Source organism: Petaurus breviceps, unplaced genomic scaffold, assembly GCF_028583685.1.
Source record: "Petaurus breviceps papuanus isolate PSGF00001 unplaced genomic scaffold, PetGlider_PUasm1.0 91041, whole genome shotgun sequence".
Lineage (NCBI taxonomy): Eukaryota > Metazoa > Chordata > Mammalia > Diprotodontia > Petauridae > Petaurus > Petaurus breviceps.
The window spans coordinates 9437073-9452722 of NW_027187400.1; positions in this window are offsets into that span (position 1 = coordinate 9437073).

Consider the following 15650-nt stretch of genomic DNA (forward strand, 5'->3'; position numbering starts at 1 on the left):
TAAGAACCCGTTCTAGTCCCCTCTGTTACTTGTAGCGCGGGGTAATTATGCGTAGGCCAGTCACTTCCCCTCCTGGACCTCAGTTTACTCCCCTGCAAAATGAGGGGCTTGGACTAAATGATCTCATACTCTGCTGTTTTCCAACATTCTGTGTTCTAAGGCAGGGGTTCAACCTTTTTGGTGTTATAGACCTCTTCAATGCATAAAATTAAAAACTTGAGATTACAAAGGAAAACAAAGATTAGCAAAAATAAAGATGTATTTCCCTCCCCACCCCTAATCCGAGTTTCTAGACTTCCTGAAATCTATCCATAGAGTCCAGGTTAAGAATCTTTTTTCTTTTTTAGCATTCTAAAGTCTCTGAGATAGTTTCTTTTTTTTATATAATTAATTAATTTATTTTTAGTTTTCAACATTCACTTCCATAAGATTTTGAGTTTTAAATTTTTTCCTCCTTCTTTTCCTCCCCCCTGTCCCCAATGGCATGCAGTCTGATATAGGCCCTACTTATGCATTCATATTAAACATATTTTCACATTAGTCATGATGTAAAGAAGAATTAGAACTAATGGGAGGAACCACGAGAAGAAAGAAACAGAACAAAACAACAAAAGAAAAGGAGAGCAAATAGAAAGCTCCATCCTCATTCAAACTCCAAAGTTCTTTCTCTGGATGTTGACAGTATTTTCTACTTAGAGTCTTTTGGAGTTGTCATATATCCTTGCATTGCTGAAAAGAGCTAAGTCTATCATAGTCAGTTGTTTGTGGGTTTTTTTGAGCAATGTAAGGCAATTGGGGTTAAGTGACTTGCCCAAGGTCACACAGCTACCGGTAGTAATTGTGTCAAATGTCTGAGGTCACATTTGAACTCAGTTCCTCCTGATTCCAGGGCCAGTGCTCTATTCATTGTTCTACCAGCTGCCCCTCAAAGTCGGTTATTGCACAATGTGGTTGCTACTGTGTACAACGTTCTTCTGGTTCTTCTCATTTCACTCAGCATCAGTTCATATAAGTCTTTCCAGGTTTTTCTGAAGTCCACATGCTCAACATTTCTTATAGCACAATAATAAGAATCTTTTTTCTAAGGTCTCCTCCAACTCTAAAATCTTATGTTCTAAGTGCTCTCTGTGTTCTGTGTTCTAAGGCTCCTTCCATCTCTAACATCCTGTATTCTAAGGGCCCTCCCAGCTCTGACATCCTGGGTTCTAGGGGCCCTCCCAGCTCTGACACCCTGTGTTCTAAGGGCCCTTCCAGCTCTGACATCATGGGTTCTAAGGGCCCTCTAGATTCTGACATTCTAGGTTCTGAGCTTCCTCCCCATCTGACATTCTGTATTCTAAGGGTCCTCCCAGCTCTGACATTCTGTTTTCCAAAATATTCTAATATGATTTTTAACATTTCAGTGGGTCCTTTGTATTCTCTGTGTAGTAGGGCATGCCCAGACATGAAGCTGTCAGAGGAGTCAGACAAGCCCTTTTTTCCTCTAGTCTCCCAAAGTGTGAAAGCCAGGAAGGGGAGCCTTTAGAAAATACTGAAATTCATCAACTGGATCCTTGTAGCCAAGTTCTCCAGACCCCTTTGTTCTTCCTTCCTTCCTCTCTCTCCCTTCCTTCCTTCTATTCATTTATCATCCATTTATTTAAGCCTACATTTATAATCTGTCTTGCCCACTGACCCCCGCTGAACAAGAAAAATAAAGATCTGGATACATATATGCATAGTGCAGTAATCCCTTAGCTCTCTGTTAGAAGGCACCTGGCTTGTTTTGGGCTCATGCTTTATCTCTGAGTTGATCAAAGTTCTAAAGTCTTTTAAGATTATTTTTCTCTACAATGTTGTTATCATTCATATAAATTGTTCTACTTCTGCTCACTTTGGTCTGTATCAGGTCACAGTCTCGGTCTCCTCCGAAATTGTCCAGTTCATCATTTATAGCATAATAATATTCCATTACCCATAACTCAGGCAATCTGGACATGCCCCAAAGATCCCTCTAGGGTGCCTTCATGTTAGGCAAACTGGGCATGGTCAGCCTAGCCTAGGTTACACACTATAATCTGTTTAGCCAATAAGAAGAAACTCCCTTAATTTCCAAGATGCTAGGAAAAGAGCTACTAGAAATATTTTTGTACATTTGGATCCTTCCATTCATTCTTTGATATCTTGAGGTATAAACCTAGTAGTGATATAGCTAACTGGAAGGAAGAAAGAATAGAAAGAAGGAAGGAAGGAAAGAAAGGAAAAAAGGGAAAGGAAGGAAGGAATGAAGGAAGGAAGGAAACACTTTTATTAGGCACTATTATGTGCTAAGCCCATTATAAACATCTCTTTTGATCCTCACAACAACCTTGGGAAGTAGGTGCTAGTATTATCACTGGTATTATTTTATGACTGAGGAAACTGAGGCAGACAGAAGTCAAATAACTTTCCCAGGGTTCCATAGCTAGTAAGTGTCTGAGACCAGATTTAAATCCAGGCCTTCCTAACTCCTCTATCCACTAAACCAAGTAGCTGTGCCTAATATGCACAGTTTATTTATTTATTTGTTTTCATGGGAGGAGGGAAGGCAAGGCAGTTGGGGTTAAGTGACTTGCCCAAGGTCACACAGCTAGTAAGCGTCAAGTATCTGAGGTCGGATTTGAACTCAGGTCCTCCTGACTCCAGGGCCAGTGCATTTTTTTTTTAATGTGGCTGTTGATTGCTGAGATTTCTTTCTTTGAAAACTGCTTATTTAAAAAGCAGACTATTCAGAAGTTAAGTGGTAGAGCAGATAGAAGTCAGGACTTGGAGTCAGAAAGACCTGAGTTCAAATGCTACCTCAGGCAGTTATTAGTTTCATGACCTTAGAGAAGTCACTTAACCTGTCTATCTCAGTTTCTTCATATGAAAAATAGGGAATAATACTTCCTTGCTAGGGTTGTTGTGAGGATCAAATGAGGTCATATTTATAAAACACTTTGCAACCATAAAACACTATGTAAATGCTGGCTATCAGATCCTTTGACCATTTATTAATCGGAAAATTACTCCGTTTCATAATTTCAAGTCAGTTCCTTATATATCTTGGATATGAGGCCTTTATCAGAGAAACTTGCAGCAAAGACACTCCCCCCCCCATTTACATGCTTGTCTTCTAATTTAAGTACATTAAATTTGTACAAAACCCTACATTTTATATGGACAAAATTATCTATTTTATCTTATGTGATGCTTTCTCTTGCTTATTTAGTCATGAATTCTTCCCCAATCCATACATGTGGAATGTACTCATTCCTCTAAGTTCTGTTTGATTTGACTTTTAGTATCTAGTTCTAATCCATTCCATTCACTCTTCTAACTTCAGGATTTAAATCAAGGGACAGTCCTTCCCTCTGTGAGTAGAGAGTGATTCTAATGCCAGTCTAGAGATCTAGATAAAATATTAAATTTGAGTTTGGAGTAAAATTAATCACCATTAATCCATTTCAGTTTTACTTGAAAAGGAGGCTTCTTAATAGAATTTCACACCACCTTGCCGATGATGATGTTCACACCCCTGGAGAAGACTGAGAGCCAATCATGGGAACAAAAGGGGAAAAGACTGGGGGGCGGGGGAGGAAGAGATTGAAAATGAAAGAGCAAATGCCATTCTCTTCTCCCTTTCCCCCTTTTCCCAGGAAGAAAGGTTACCTTCACTGGGGTCTGATGAAGTCTTTCAGGAAGATTGACAGCATATGAAGAGGGGAGAGTTTCAGAGTTGATTTCATCTTGTATATTTTCACTTTCTGGAGATCATAAAGAGAACAGCTGGTGGGAAATGATTGAGTGACCCTCCGGTGGTGGAGGATCCAAAGCCCGCCCTCCATGCCCTCCAGTCAGAGGGGTGAGAGGATGCTGCAAAAGTCAGTTTCAGAGCTAATTTCAGCTTTGCAGAATAAGTTTGTGGAGATCATGAAGTCCAGGAAGGTCCGCTATGTGCAAAAGGCAAACAGATAGAGGGTCCAGCAGAGAGGAGACTCAGCTGTATATGTCAGGAGAAAGTAGGGGCATAAAACCAGGACCAGAATCTATGAGTCAAGGACAGGACCAATTGGTGCCAGGTAGTTAAAAGACATTTATTAAGTATCTACAGTGTGCCAGGCACCATGCTAAATGACAAGGATACAAAGAAGACGTAAAAGATAATCCCTCCCCTCAAGGAGCTTACCGGGGGAGACAATAAACAAATGTGTACAATGGGTGATAGACAAGATGAATGGGAACTAATTAAAAGAGAGAAGGCACCAGAACTAAGAGGGGTTAGGAAAGCATGCCTGTAAAATACGGGATTTTAGTTGGAACTTAAAAGTAAGCCAGGGAGGGAAATGAAGGAGAGCTTCAGGGAGATGGCATCGGAGCTAAACTGTGAAGGATGGGCAGGATTTCACTTAGGGGCAGCTAGTTAGAGCACTGGGCTTGTAACCAGGAAGACTCATCTTCCTGTGTTCAAATTTGGCCTCAGACACTTACTAGCTGTGTGACCCTGGGCAAGTCACTTTACCTTGTTTGTCTCAGTTTCCTCCTCTCTAAAATGAGCTGGAGAAGGAAATGGCAAACCATTCTAGTGTCTGATTCCAGTAGGACATGACTGAAACAACTCAATGACAACAGAATTTCAATAGGCAAAGAAGGGAAAGGAGGATATTTAAGCCTAGGAAACAGCATGGCCAAAGACACTGAAGTGGGAGGAAAGGGTAAATGCTGTAGGGCAGTCTAACTAGTCACTAGAATAAAGAGGGCAGGGAGAGTGTAATAGTCAATACACACTAATTAAGCACCTCCTTTGTTCTAGGTAAATGCTGGGGATACTTGGTCTTTGCCCTGGAAGAGCTTACTGTCTGAAGATGGAGACTAAAGCAAATAAATATATACAGAGTAGCTATATATAGACTAAATGGGAAAGAGTTGCCAGAGGGAAGGGTTAAGGCAGTTAAAGCTTAAAACCTTCTGGAAGGCAGGGTTTTAGCCGCAGCTTGGAGGAAACCAGGGAAGCTGGAGGTGGAGATGCAGAGCGAGAGCCGTCCCCAGCTTTTTCTACGACCACCTGAGAAGGTCCTGTCCTGCTCAGAGGCTACGTCTCTACTCTCTTCCCACAGGCCAATGATGCTTCTTCCCTTCATCAGATCTCCTAGAAGATCTGAAGCCAGCCCAATGCCCGGAACAGAGCAGATGCATGATATTGGTTGGTGGGCAGCCCTTGGTACCTGTGTATTTCTATAGCTGGGATATTTATTGCCTTCCACTCAAGACCTTCCCTGATGCCTCGTGGTGGCCTGGTCGGGACTTTGGGCTCTTGAAGGCCATGGGGGCTCAGTTAAGTATTTCTAAGCTAAATCTAAGCCCAGGCTGTTTGATGAACAGCCCAACCAAGGAAAGGGAGACTCAGGATGATCAGATGGTGAATTTACAACGCGGACAACTCTTAAAGGTCATTTATCAGAGTGTATGTGTATGGGTGTTATGTTTAGAAAGCATCCATCCCCACAAAGTCATAGTATTATACAATATTTGTGTGTGTGTGTGTAGCTTTTGCTTTCCCTTTTAGATCATAATTTTTAAGGGCAGGGAATAAATGCATCTTAATCCAGGCAGGGATTACATCTATTTTTGTACTTCCCTCGGCATCAGCACAAGAATTAAGTTAGATGTTTTAGAGAGGCCGAGTGACCATGGACAGAGACAGAGAGACAGAGAGAGACAGAGAGGGAGAGAGACAGAGAAAGACAGACAGAGAGAGAGAGAGACAGAGAGAGAGAGACAGAGAGAGAGAGACAGAGACAGAGAGAGAGACAGAGAGACAGAGAGAGGGAGAGAGAGAGAGAGAGAGAGAGAGAGAGAGAGAGAGAGAGAGAGAGAGAGAGAGAGAGAGAGAGAGAGAGAGAAAGAGAGCAAGCCAGTCCCTCCAGGATTAAGTCTAAACTCCTCTGTCATTTAAAGCCCTTCACAGACATGCCCCAATTTACCTTTCTCTCCAAATTGAACACTATTTGTACCAAGGCACACTTTGGTCCAGCCAAAATGACTTTCTTGCTCTTCCTCATGTATGCCATTCCATCTCCCACCTCCAAGACTTTGTACGGACCATCTATCATACCTCCTCACCTATCTCTCAGAATCCCTAGTTCCTTTAAGGAGTCTACTTCAGTGCCACCTTCTATACGAGACCTTTCCTGGTGCCCCCAGCTGCTGATGCTTTCCTCTCAAAAATCACCATGTTATCTATTTTGCATATAACTGTATATGTAGGTGTTTGTTCTCCCGACTGTAAGTTCCTTGAGAATAGGGACTGTACTTGCTTTTGTTTTTGTAACAGACATATCTAAAACAGTGCCTGGCCCAGAGTAGGCACTTAATGTTGTTGTTTGCCCTTCATTCTCCTAGAGGACCACAGTATTAGGCAGAAGATGCCAAGACCTGCAAGTAAACTGGATTATAGGGAGTCACTAGTCTCACTTTCTCCTCTGGAGACATTTGGGTCAAGTGGCCGTATATGGACCCAGGTGACTGGAGATGGCCCCCAGGCACTTAACGGATAAACTGCTGTTTGATTGCTTGACCACTGACACTACCAGAGGTAGAACTTCAGCAAATCTCAGTGCCCCCCAGGCAACTCTTAAAATATGGTGCTTGGAATTATGTCACCTAGATATGAGTCCCAATTTCACCTCTTACTGGTTGTGTGACCTGGGGAAATTCCTAGGATCATAGATTTAAAATTGGAAGAAACCTTAGAGGTTAAGCCTAACCCTCTCATTTTATAGATGAGGAAACTGAGTCACAGAAAAGTGAAATATGTCATCTCTAAGGTCACACAGCTGGCAAGTGTCTTGGACAGGATTTGAACACACCGCTTCCTGACTCCAAGTTCCAAGGTCTATCTGTTATGCCAGGTTATCTCTCCCCTCCCTTCCAAGGTTTAACATGTGTTAGATGGCATAATCTAACATTCACTACCTACCTCAAATAACAATGTCCTGAGGCAATTCAATTTAAACAAAAGTTTTTGAGTGTTTCCTTGGTGCTGGGCTCTGAGGGTGTCTAGGGAAGGAAAGATGAAAGAATTAGACAGCCACTGCCCTCAAGGGACTTCCCCAACTGGGGACCAGGGAGCACAATGTGATCTCTGTACAAACAAGTATAATATAAGGTCAGATGTGATGGGGGCAGTGGGGAATAAAGGAAGGATACCACAGAGGGCTCTGGGAAAATCTGAGGAGGGTGGGATTGATTTCAGCTTGAGGATGGGTGGAGTGGTGAGATCTTACCCAGAAAGCTTCCTGCAAGAGTAGAGGAAGAAAAGAAAGGTTTCAATAAGTAGAGAGGATGACTAACATTGACATATCTGGTGCTGTTCGACCACTTGGGGTGCCTAGGTAAAAGAGAAACAGCTGCCCTCAAGGAGCTCATGTTCTATCTGGGACATAGCATGTAGGCAGATCAGCATATGCAAAATAAAAACATGGAAATTTTAGAGGGGGAGGGATGGGATCAGGAAAGGCCTCATGTAAGAGCCTGGAGCTTGAGCTTTGAAGGAAACTAGGGATTCTAAAAGGAAGAGGTGAAGAGGGAGGGCAGTCAAGGTGTGGGAGACAGCCATTGCAAAGGTGCAGAGGTGGGAGATGGACTACTGTGTGGAGAATAAAAGGAGGCCAGTTTGGCTGAACCAAAGAGCATGTGAAAGGGAAATGAAGCATAATAATGTTGGAAAATATATTCTAGGCAAGGGGAATAGGCTGTCTGAACCCATGGAGAAGGGAGACAGACTACTGAGTTAGAACACACATAGTGGGAAGGAAAGGAATAAGCATTTATATGGTACCTACTATGTACCAAGCAATGTTCTAAACCCTTTACAATTATTTCCCCATTTGAATCTCACAACAACCTTTTGAGGTAGGTCATGTTATTATTCCCATTTTACTGCTGAAGAAACTGAGGCAAACAGAGGTTAAGTGACTTGTCCAGGGTCTCACAGCTTGTCAGTGTATGAAACCAGATTGGAACTCGTCTTCCTGACTTGTCCTACCCACTGTGCTAACTACCTGTCCAAGTGGTCTAGAATTAGCCAGAAAGTCAACTTTAAAGGGAACAATGTGAAAGGAAGTTGGAAAGGGATATGGGCAGTCCAATTGTAGAAAGCCTTGAATGCCTAAGGAGTCTGTATTTTATCCTATAGGAAAAAGTTTGCTGTTCAGTTGCTTCATTCATGTCCAACCCCTCATGACCCCATTTAGAGTTTTTTTAAGCAAAGATACTAGATTAGTTTGCCATTTCCTTCTCCAACACATTTTACAGATGAGGAAACTGAGGCAAACAGAGTTAAGTGACTCGCCCAGGGTCACACAGTTAGCATCTGAGAAAAAAGACCAAGCAATAAAATTTTTTGAGCAAAGTAGTGATATGCTTGGACCCATGTGTTATTAGGAGAAATCTTTTTGGCAGTTACAGATGAACTGGAGAGGGGAAGGAGCAGGGACAGGGAGACTTTCAGTGCCTGGGAGAGGTGGGGAGACCCTAAGCTAGTATCCTCATTACATAGATAGAAAGAAGAAGACATATTTGGGAGGTAGAATTGGCTAGGAATGAGGAAAAAGAAACATTAAAAGGAAAGTTCAGGGATCTGATCCTGAAAGCCTGAGAAGGTAGTATTACCTTCAATAGAAAGAGAAGGGGAGGGGCAGCTAGGTAGCACAGTGAATAGAGCACCAGCCCTGGAGTCAGGAGGACCTGAGTTCAAATCCAGACTCAGACACAACATAAAAACTATGTGTGACCCTGAGCAAGTCGCTTAACCCCAATGGCCCTCCAAAAAGCAAAAAAAAAAAAAAAAAGAGAGGGAGGGGGAAAGGTGGGGGCTTTTGGGGAGGGGGGATGGGGTTCAATTTTACTTGTCAAGTTTATCCCAGTGAAACAGAAGACCAGGACTCAGGAAGGAGACTGGGGTCACTTGTATAGATTTGGGGAACCAGTGGAGTGGAAATGATAACTGAACTCAAGGGAGCAGAGGAGCTCTCTAAGGAGCTGAGTAGAGACAGGTGGTGTGCCAAATGGTTAGGGCACTGTACTGGGAAGCAGGAGGAGGCAGATTTAAATCTCACCTCTGGACTCGCTAGCTCTGAGCACGCCTGTAAAATGGGGATCACAGTCTTGGTCAGGGGTGGGGAGCCTGCGGCCACATGTGAAATCAAGGCAGCAGGTTCCCCACCCCTGGTCTTGGTATTTTACTTTACGCTGTTGCATCAAATGAGATAATATAATTAAACATTTCACAAACCTTATATTTCTAATTGTCTATCTACACACATATATGCACAATACACATATACATGTACACACATGTCTGTATATACACATATATGTACATACATATATTCAATCATTATTATTAGAAGAGGTGTGAGGCCTGAGGCCGAGAAGCAGGGGAGGTGAGATAAATTCAAGTGGTGGGAAATAGACGATTCCAAGGCATCTCTTCTTAGAAGGAAGGGTCAAAAAAGGAAGAGAGTAGGGTCAGCTAAGTCAAGGGAGGAGAGTATAAGTAGAAGGAAGGGGTATGTGTCCATGTATCAAACACTATAGAAATGTCAAGGAGGACTGGGTAAAAAACCACTATAGGCTTTAGTGATTAAGAAGTTCGTTGAGGCTCTTTCCCTGCTCTCAAGATGGCAGGCAAAAAGCCCCCAAAGGAAGCAAAGGAAGAGAAGGTCAGAAAGGAAAAGAAGGAGAACAAAAAGGAAGATGTGGCTGAGGAGGTGGTGAAAAAGCCTTCAAAGCACTGCAGTGGGAACAGTCCTGGCCTGCGGGATCAGTAGACCCTCCAGGCCTACAATGTATTCCCGGAGAGCTATGTACAAGTGGGAATACTCTGCACCAAAAACCCACATCTAAAGGAAAAAGAAAGAGCAGGTGCCCGCTACTGTCCCAAAGCCAGTTGGTGGTGATAAGAAGGGAGGAATCTGGTAAAGATTCGCAAGATGCCCGGGTGGTACCCTACTGCGGACATGCCTAGAAAGCTGCTAAGTCATGGCAAAAAGCCCTTCAGGCAGCATGTGAGAAGGCTTAGAGCTGGCATCACCCTGGACACCATTCTGATCATGCTCACTGGCCGCCACAGGGGCAAGATTGGGGTTTTCCTGAAGCATCTGGCTAGTGGCTTGCCAGACCTCTGACCATCAACCATGTTCCTCTGAGAAGGACCCTTCAGAAATCTATCATTACTACCTCTCCCAGGGGTAACCTTTCAGGTGTAAAAATTCCAAATCTTACTAATGCTTACTTCAAGAAGAAGAGACTATAACCTAGACACCAAGAAGGAGAGATTTTTGATACAGAAGAAAAATAAGAGATTACAGAGTAGGGCCAGGCTGATCAGAAAACAGTGGACTCTCAGGTCCTGCCCCAAATCAAGAAAATGCCTCAGCTCCGTGGCCACCTGTGTTCTGTATTCTCTCTCTCCAACGGAGTTTATCTTCAAAAACTGGTGTTGGAAATGCCTTGCAGAAAGCTCTTATTAAAATATTTGGAATAGCAAAAAAAAAAAAAAAAAGGTTAGTTGGGAATGTCAGGGAGGATACATTTGAGTAGACTGGGTAGGTCTGAGGCCAAATGGCTAAGAGTTGGGGAGTGAGTGGGTAGTAAGGAAGGAGAGTCCCAGAGGATGGGTAATTCTTCCTGGGAGAATAATAATAAAGGGAAGAAAAGATCTAGATCTATAGTTTAAGGGGGTGGTAGGAAAGGCTGATATCAATGCAAGTGACTATGATGGATGCCAGGACAAGAGAAAGGAGGAAGGGGAGGAGGTGGTGAGAATTTCCAATTTGAATCTTTCCCAGGGATGGAAAGTATAGATATTTCTATTTCCCCAGCACATACACATACTCAAAGGCATTAGAGAAATCATTTTTGGGGAGGAAAAGCTATGATATTTTGTTCATGCAAGACATCAATAATAATTCCTTTTTTTTTTTGCGGGGGAGGGGCAGGGTAGGGCAATTGGGGTTAAGTGACTCGCCCAAGGTCACACGGCTAGTTTTTGTTGTTAAGTGTCTGAGGCCAGATTTGAGCTCAGGTCCTCCTGACTCCAGGGCTGGTGCTCTATTCACTGCGCTACCTAGCTGCCCCCATCAATAATAATTCTAATATCGTAGACCAAAAATCAATATGGTGTAGTGGTTAGAGTTGCTATTCAGTTGTTTCAGTCATGTCCAATTCTCTAGTACTCCATTTGGGATTTTCTTGGCAGAGATCCTAGAGCAGTTGGTCATTTCCTTCTCCAGCTCATTTTTTACACATGAGGAAACTGAGGCAAACAGGGTGAAGTGACTCGCCCAGGGTCACAGGGCTAGTAAGTGTCTGAAGTTGGATTTGAACTCAGGAAGATGAGTCTTCCTGACTAGGCCCAGTGTGCTATCCGCTGCACAAATGAGAATAATTCTACTTACCTCAAAAAGTTGTGTTTCAAATTAGATAAAGGATGTAAAGAGTTTTGTAACTGGGTTAGAGGGCTGGCCTCAAAACCAGGAATACCTAGGCTCTAGTCCAGCTATGGACAAGTCCTATATTCTCTCTGGGCTCTAGGCAGCTTCCCCAAACTTAACTTGCAGAAGAGGTTCTGACCTACATTGGTAGGGGGCATTTCTTCATCTAGGGGTCCCCTATGGCATTACAGGTCCAATCCCTGTCCTTTCGAGTTATAAAACTGGGCTTTGGCAGTATTGTCTGTTTGTAAATGGCTCCTGTTGTCATGACAACTCCTGTTGTCATCAGTTATCTCTAAGGTGTGAAGGGGACCCTCAGAGGTCTGGCTTGGAGGACAGCCTCTCTCTTCAGCTGCCGCCTTCTTGCACTTTTCAATGGTCCTCTTCTCAATCCCCCTGCATTTATAGAAGAGGTGTCCAGTGGTGGTAGCTTTGCTGGAGTCCACATGACCACGGGGTGGATTGCATCTTTTCTTTCGCCATGGCCTAGACTTTTGGGTGGAGTAGAGAGAGAGAGGGAGGGACGGATGGACACCTCAAAGACTAGTCTCAAGATCAAACCTACCTCCCTTCTGCTTAGCCAAGGTTGGCTGGGGCGGGGGGGAGGGGGGGTTGTGCCCGGGAAGGAGAAATGCAGGAGAGTAGGGGAAACCAGACCAGCAGGGTGAGAAGAAAGGATTGACCAGGGGCAGGATGGGACTAGGGGAAGGAAGCAGAAGGAAGGATACCTGGGGTTGAAATGGGTTCCTTTCTCCCCTCCTCTCCCCCCCAGGAAAAAGCAGTAACCCCTATCAGCTCTGGAGGAAAGGATTGACCCTTGAGACCCTTCCCCTTAGACCCAGGGGCCCCTCACTATTTGCTCCTTTGACCCTCTCCTCTAGCCTGGCAAGTGTGATCAGGAAGAACCAGTCACTAGCAAAGAGTTCTGCCACAGCTCAGGACGACCTGCCTCCTGGCTAGGTCACCTCAGCCCTCCCAGCCCCACCCACTGAGCACCCACAGGCCATTCATTGGGGTCTGTAAGCCAAGGGCAAAGCCACCTGGCTTCAGGGGCTCAGGGGTCTCTCAGGGGTCCCTCAGGGCTGACTGGTGTGGGCAGCTGCCTTCAAAACTGGAGTCCAGCTGAGGACCATAGTCTACATGAAGCCTTTCTTGATTCTTCCCAGGTGCCAGTATCTCGTTCCCTACAATTACCTGATCTTCATTTTGCAAATGCTTATCCCCCAATTGAGTGTAAACTCCATGAGGGTAGGTGCATTTTTGTTTTCCTATTTCTCCCTCCCCTCTTTGTATCTCCAGAATGCCTGGCCTGAAGTGGGCCTTTAGGAAATGTGTGTTGCTTGATTAGCTTAAGAGAGTGCTAAGCTAGTCTTAGAAGAGGGGTTCAGATCCTGCTTCTGATACTTCTAGTTGCATGGGTCTCGGTTTCTTCTTCTATCAAGCAAGAATAATACTACTTACCTCAAAAAGTTGTGAGTTTCAAATTAGATAAAATATGAAAAGAGTTTTGTAAACTTTAAACTACTATAGAAATGTTATTTACTAATACAGAGGATTTACTAGACAAGCCAAGGCTGGGTTATTCAGTCTTTGCTTGAAGGGGACAGGAAAAGAATAAGTATTTATTAAGTGCCTACTGTATACCAGGTACTGTGCTAAGCACTTTACAAATATTTATCTTATTTGATCCTCCTAACAAACCTACAGGGTAGGTACTATTATTATCCCCTTAAGGAAACAGAGGCAGACAGAGGTTAAGTAATTTGCCCAGTCACTTTGCGCACAGCTCTTCTTGGCTCCAGGCCCAGCACTCTACCCAATGTGCTACTTACCTGCTGTCTCTAGCATTTATATAGCACTTCCTTATTTTTACCATTCCATATGTACTAATGAAGTTCATTTGGAAGAACAAAAGATCAGGAACTTCAAAGAAACCAGGCGAAAAAGAGATGCAAGGGAAGTAGAGTCAGCAATATCAGAACTTAAACTATATTATGAGGGGGGAGGATTGTTGAAGCATAAACTGAATAATTTTGATTATTTTAAGTTAAAATTTCTGTTATACATAAAACCTATGTAGCCAAGGATAGGAGGAATGAAGAAAATTTGGGGAAAAGTTTCATGGACAGATAGAATGTGATTGAGTTGGAATGTTGCTGTGATGTAGGAAATGATGAACTGATCGATTTAGAAAAACAAGGAAAGACTTGGACTTATGAAGGAAGATGCTATCAGCCTTCAGAGAAACAGATGACAGAAGGAAACAAACATAGTACGGTCTTATATATATGTGGATGAATGTACATGCATAGATACGTGTATGGATTTTTTTTGTTTTACATTTTTATTTTTTGCTTTTTGGAGGGGAGTGGGCATGGCACTTTCAGTTAAGTGACTTGCCAAAGGTCACATGGCTGGCAAGTGTTAAGTGTCTGAGACCGGATTTGAACTCAGGTCCTCCTGACTCCAGGGCTGGTGCTCTATTCACTTTGCCACCTAGCCTCCCCTATGTGTATGCTTATAGATACCTGTGTATATGTACATATATCTGTGCTTAATTGTAGCCTTCGGCGGGGGGTGGGGGTGGGGAGGAGAAGAAATAAAGTAAAAAGTGCACGGCAAAGAACAAAAGAAAACCGATGAGAAAGCAAAGCTGGGCAGCTTTGAAAATAATGTGTAGTATTTATTCTGCAGGTTTTCTTGAAATGGAAATTTATTGTTTTAGATTGAATCCTCTCTTATGTTCTGCTGTGTAATGGAATTTTTTTTTCTTTTCTTGTTTTGTATTTAAGTTTATAATAATTTTTTAAAATTACCAAAAAACCCCATTCAATATGTCCTTTTGCTGAAATTGCTTATATTACATGAGATCACAAGACTTTGGAACAGGTTCATTAATTGTTTATCATGAAATCACACTTTTATCACATTAAATATTGTGTATACCTGGGAGAAACAGTTCATTTTTCTAAGTCGAGCCTTGATTATAGCCTCTTGGGGGTTTTTTTTTAATTGATACCCAGAGATCTTTGGAATAGTTTTTTTAATTTAATTAACTTAATTTAATTAAAATATTTATTTTCTCTCTCTTCATTCCCCCAGCCTAAGTGAACAAAAATAATAAATAAAACCTTCACAACATACTCAATCAAGCAAAGCAAATTCCTGCATGCTCTAAGTGTTTGTCTCACTCTGCATCTCAATGCTATATTACCTCTTATCCAGAAGGGGGCAACATGCTTCCTCATCAGTCCCCTGGACTCCTGGTTGATCATTACATTGATCAGAGTTCTCAAGTCTTTCAAAGTTATTTTTTCTTTATAAATAAGATCTCCAGTCTTAAATAGAGAGGTGGGTGACTCAAGAATTGTTACCCCTAGAACCAGGACAGGAGATGAGTGAGATAGGCAGACCCCTGGGTTGCAATGAAGTACACTTTAATTTTTTATGTATTTTGTTTTTTACACAATAAACACCATCCCCCCAAACACCCAAATCAACCTCCTCACAAAGGGCATTCCCTGAAATGGTTTATTAACAGCAAGGAAGGATTGGAAAAAAATGTCTTTTAAAACAGCTCTTGATGAATAAATTCATTTTTACTGGTAGAAAACCCTGTTCTCTGTGGCAGTTATAATGAAAACCCAGAGACATAGGCAGGCAGTAATGCAAAGAGATGGGGTATAGTTTTCAAATTCTGGCCCAGTCACATAAAACTTCCTTGTCTCAGCACTTACTATACTCCTTTTCTTAGACTCAGAGATTATTATGGTTCAAAGGGATATATAAGGTCTTCTGGTCATAGTATCACAGATTTAGAAGGGGCTTCAGAGGTGATCTAGTTCATTTTACAGATGAGGAACTAAGGCAAAAAAGGGTTAAGTGACTTGCCCAGGGTCACACAGCTAATATCTGAGGCTATATTTGAACTCAGGTCCTCCTGACTCTAGGCTTGAAGCTCTGTGTACTGTACCACCTACCGTGTTTCCCCGATAATAAGACCTATCCCGAAAATAAGCCCTCCCCTTACTGTGTAAGATTCCTCTAAAATAAGCCCTCCCCCGAAAATAAGCCCTATTGAGATTGCTACTGTAGTGAAGGTGATCCCCTGCGCTACACGCTACATTACGGTACCCTCTGTATGCACCGTCCCCC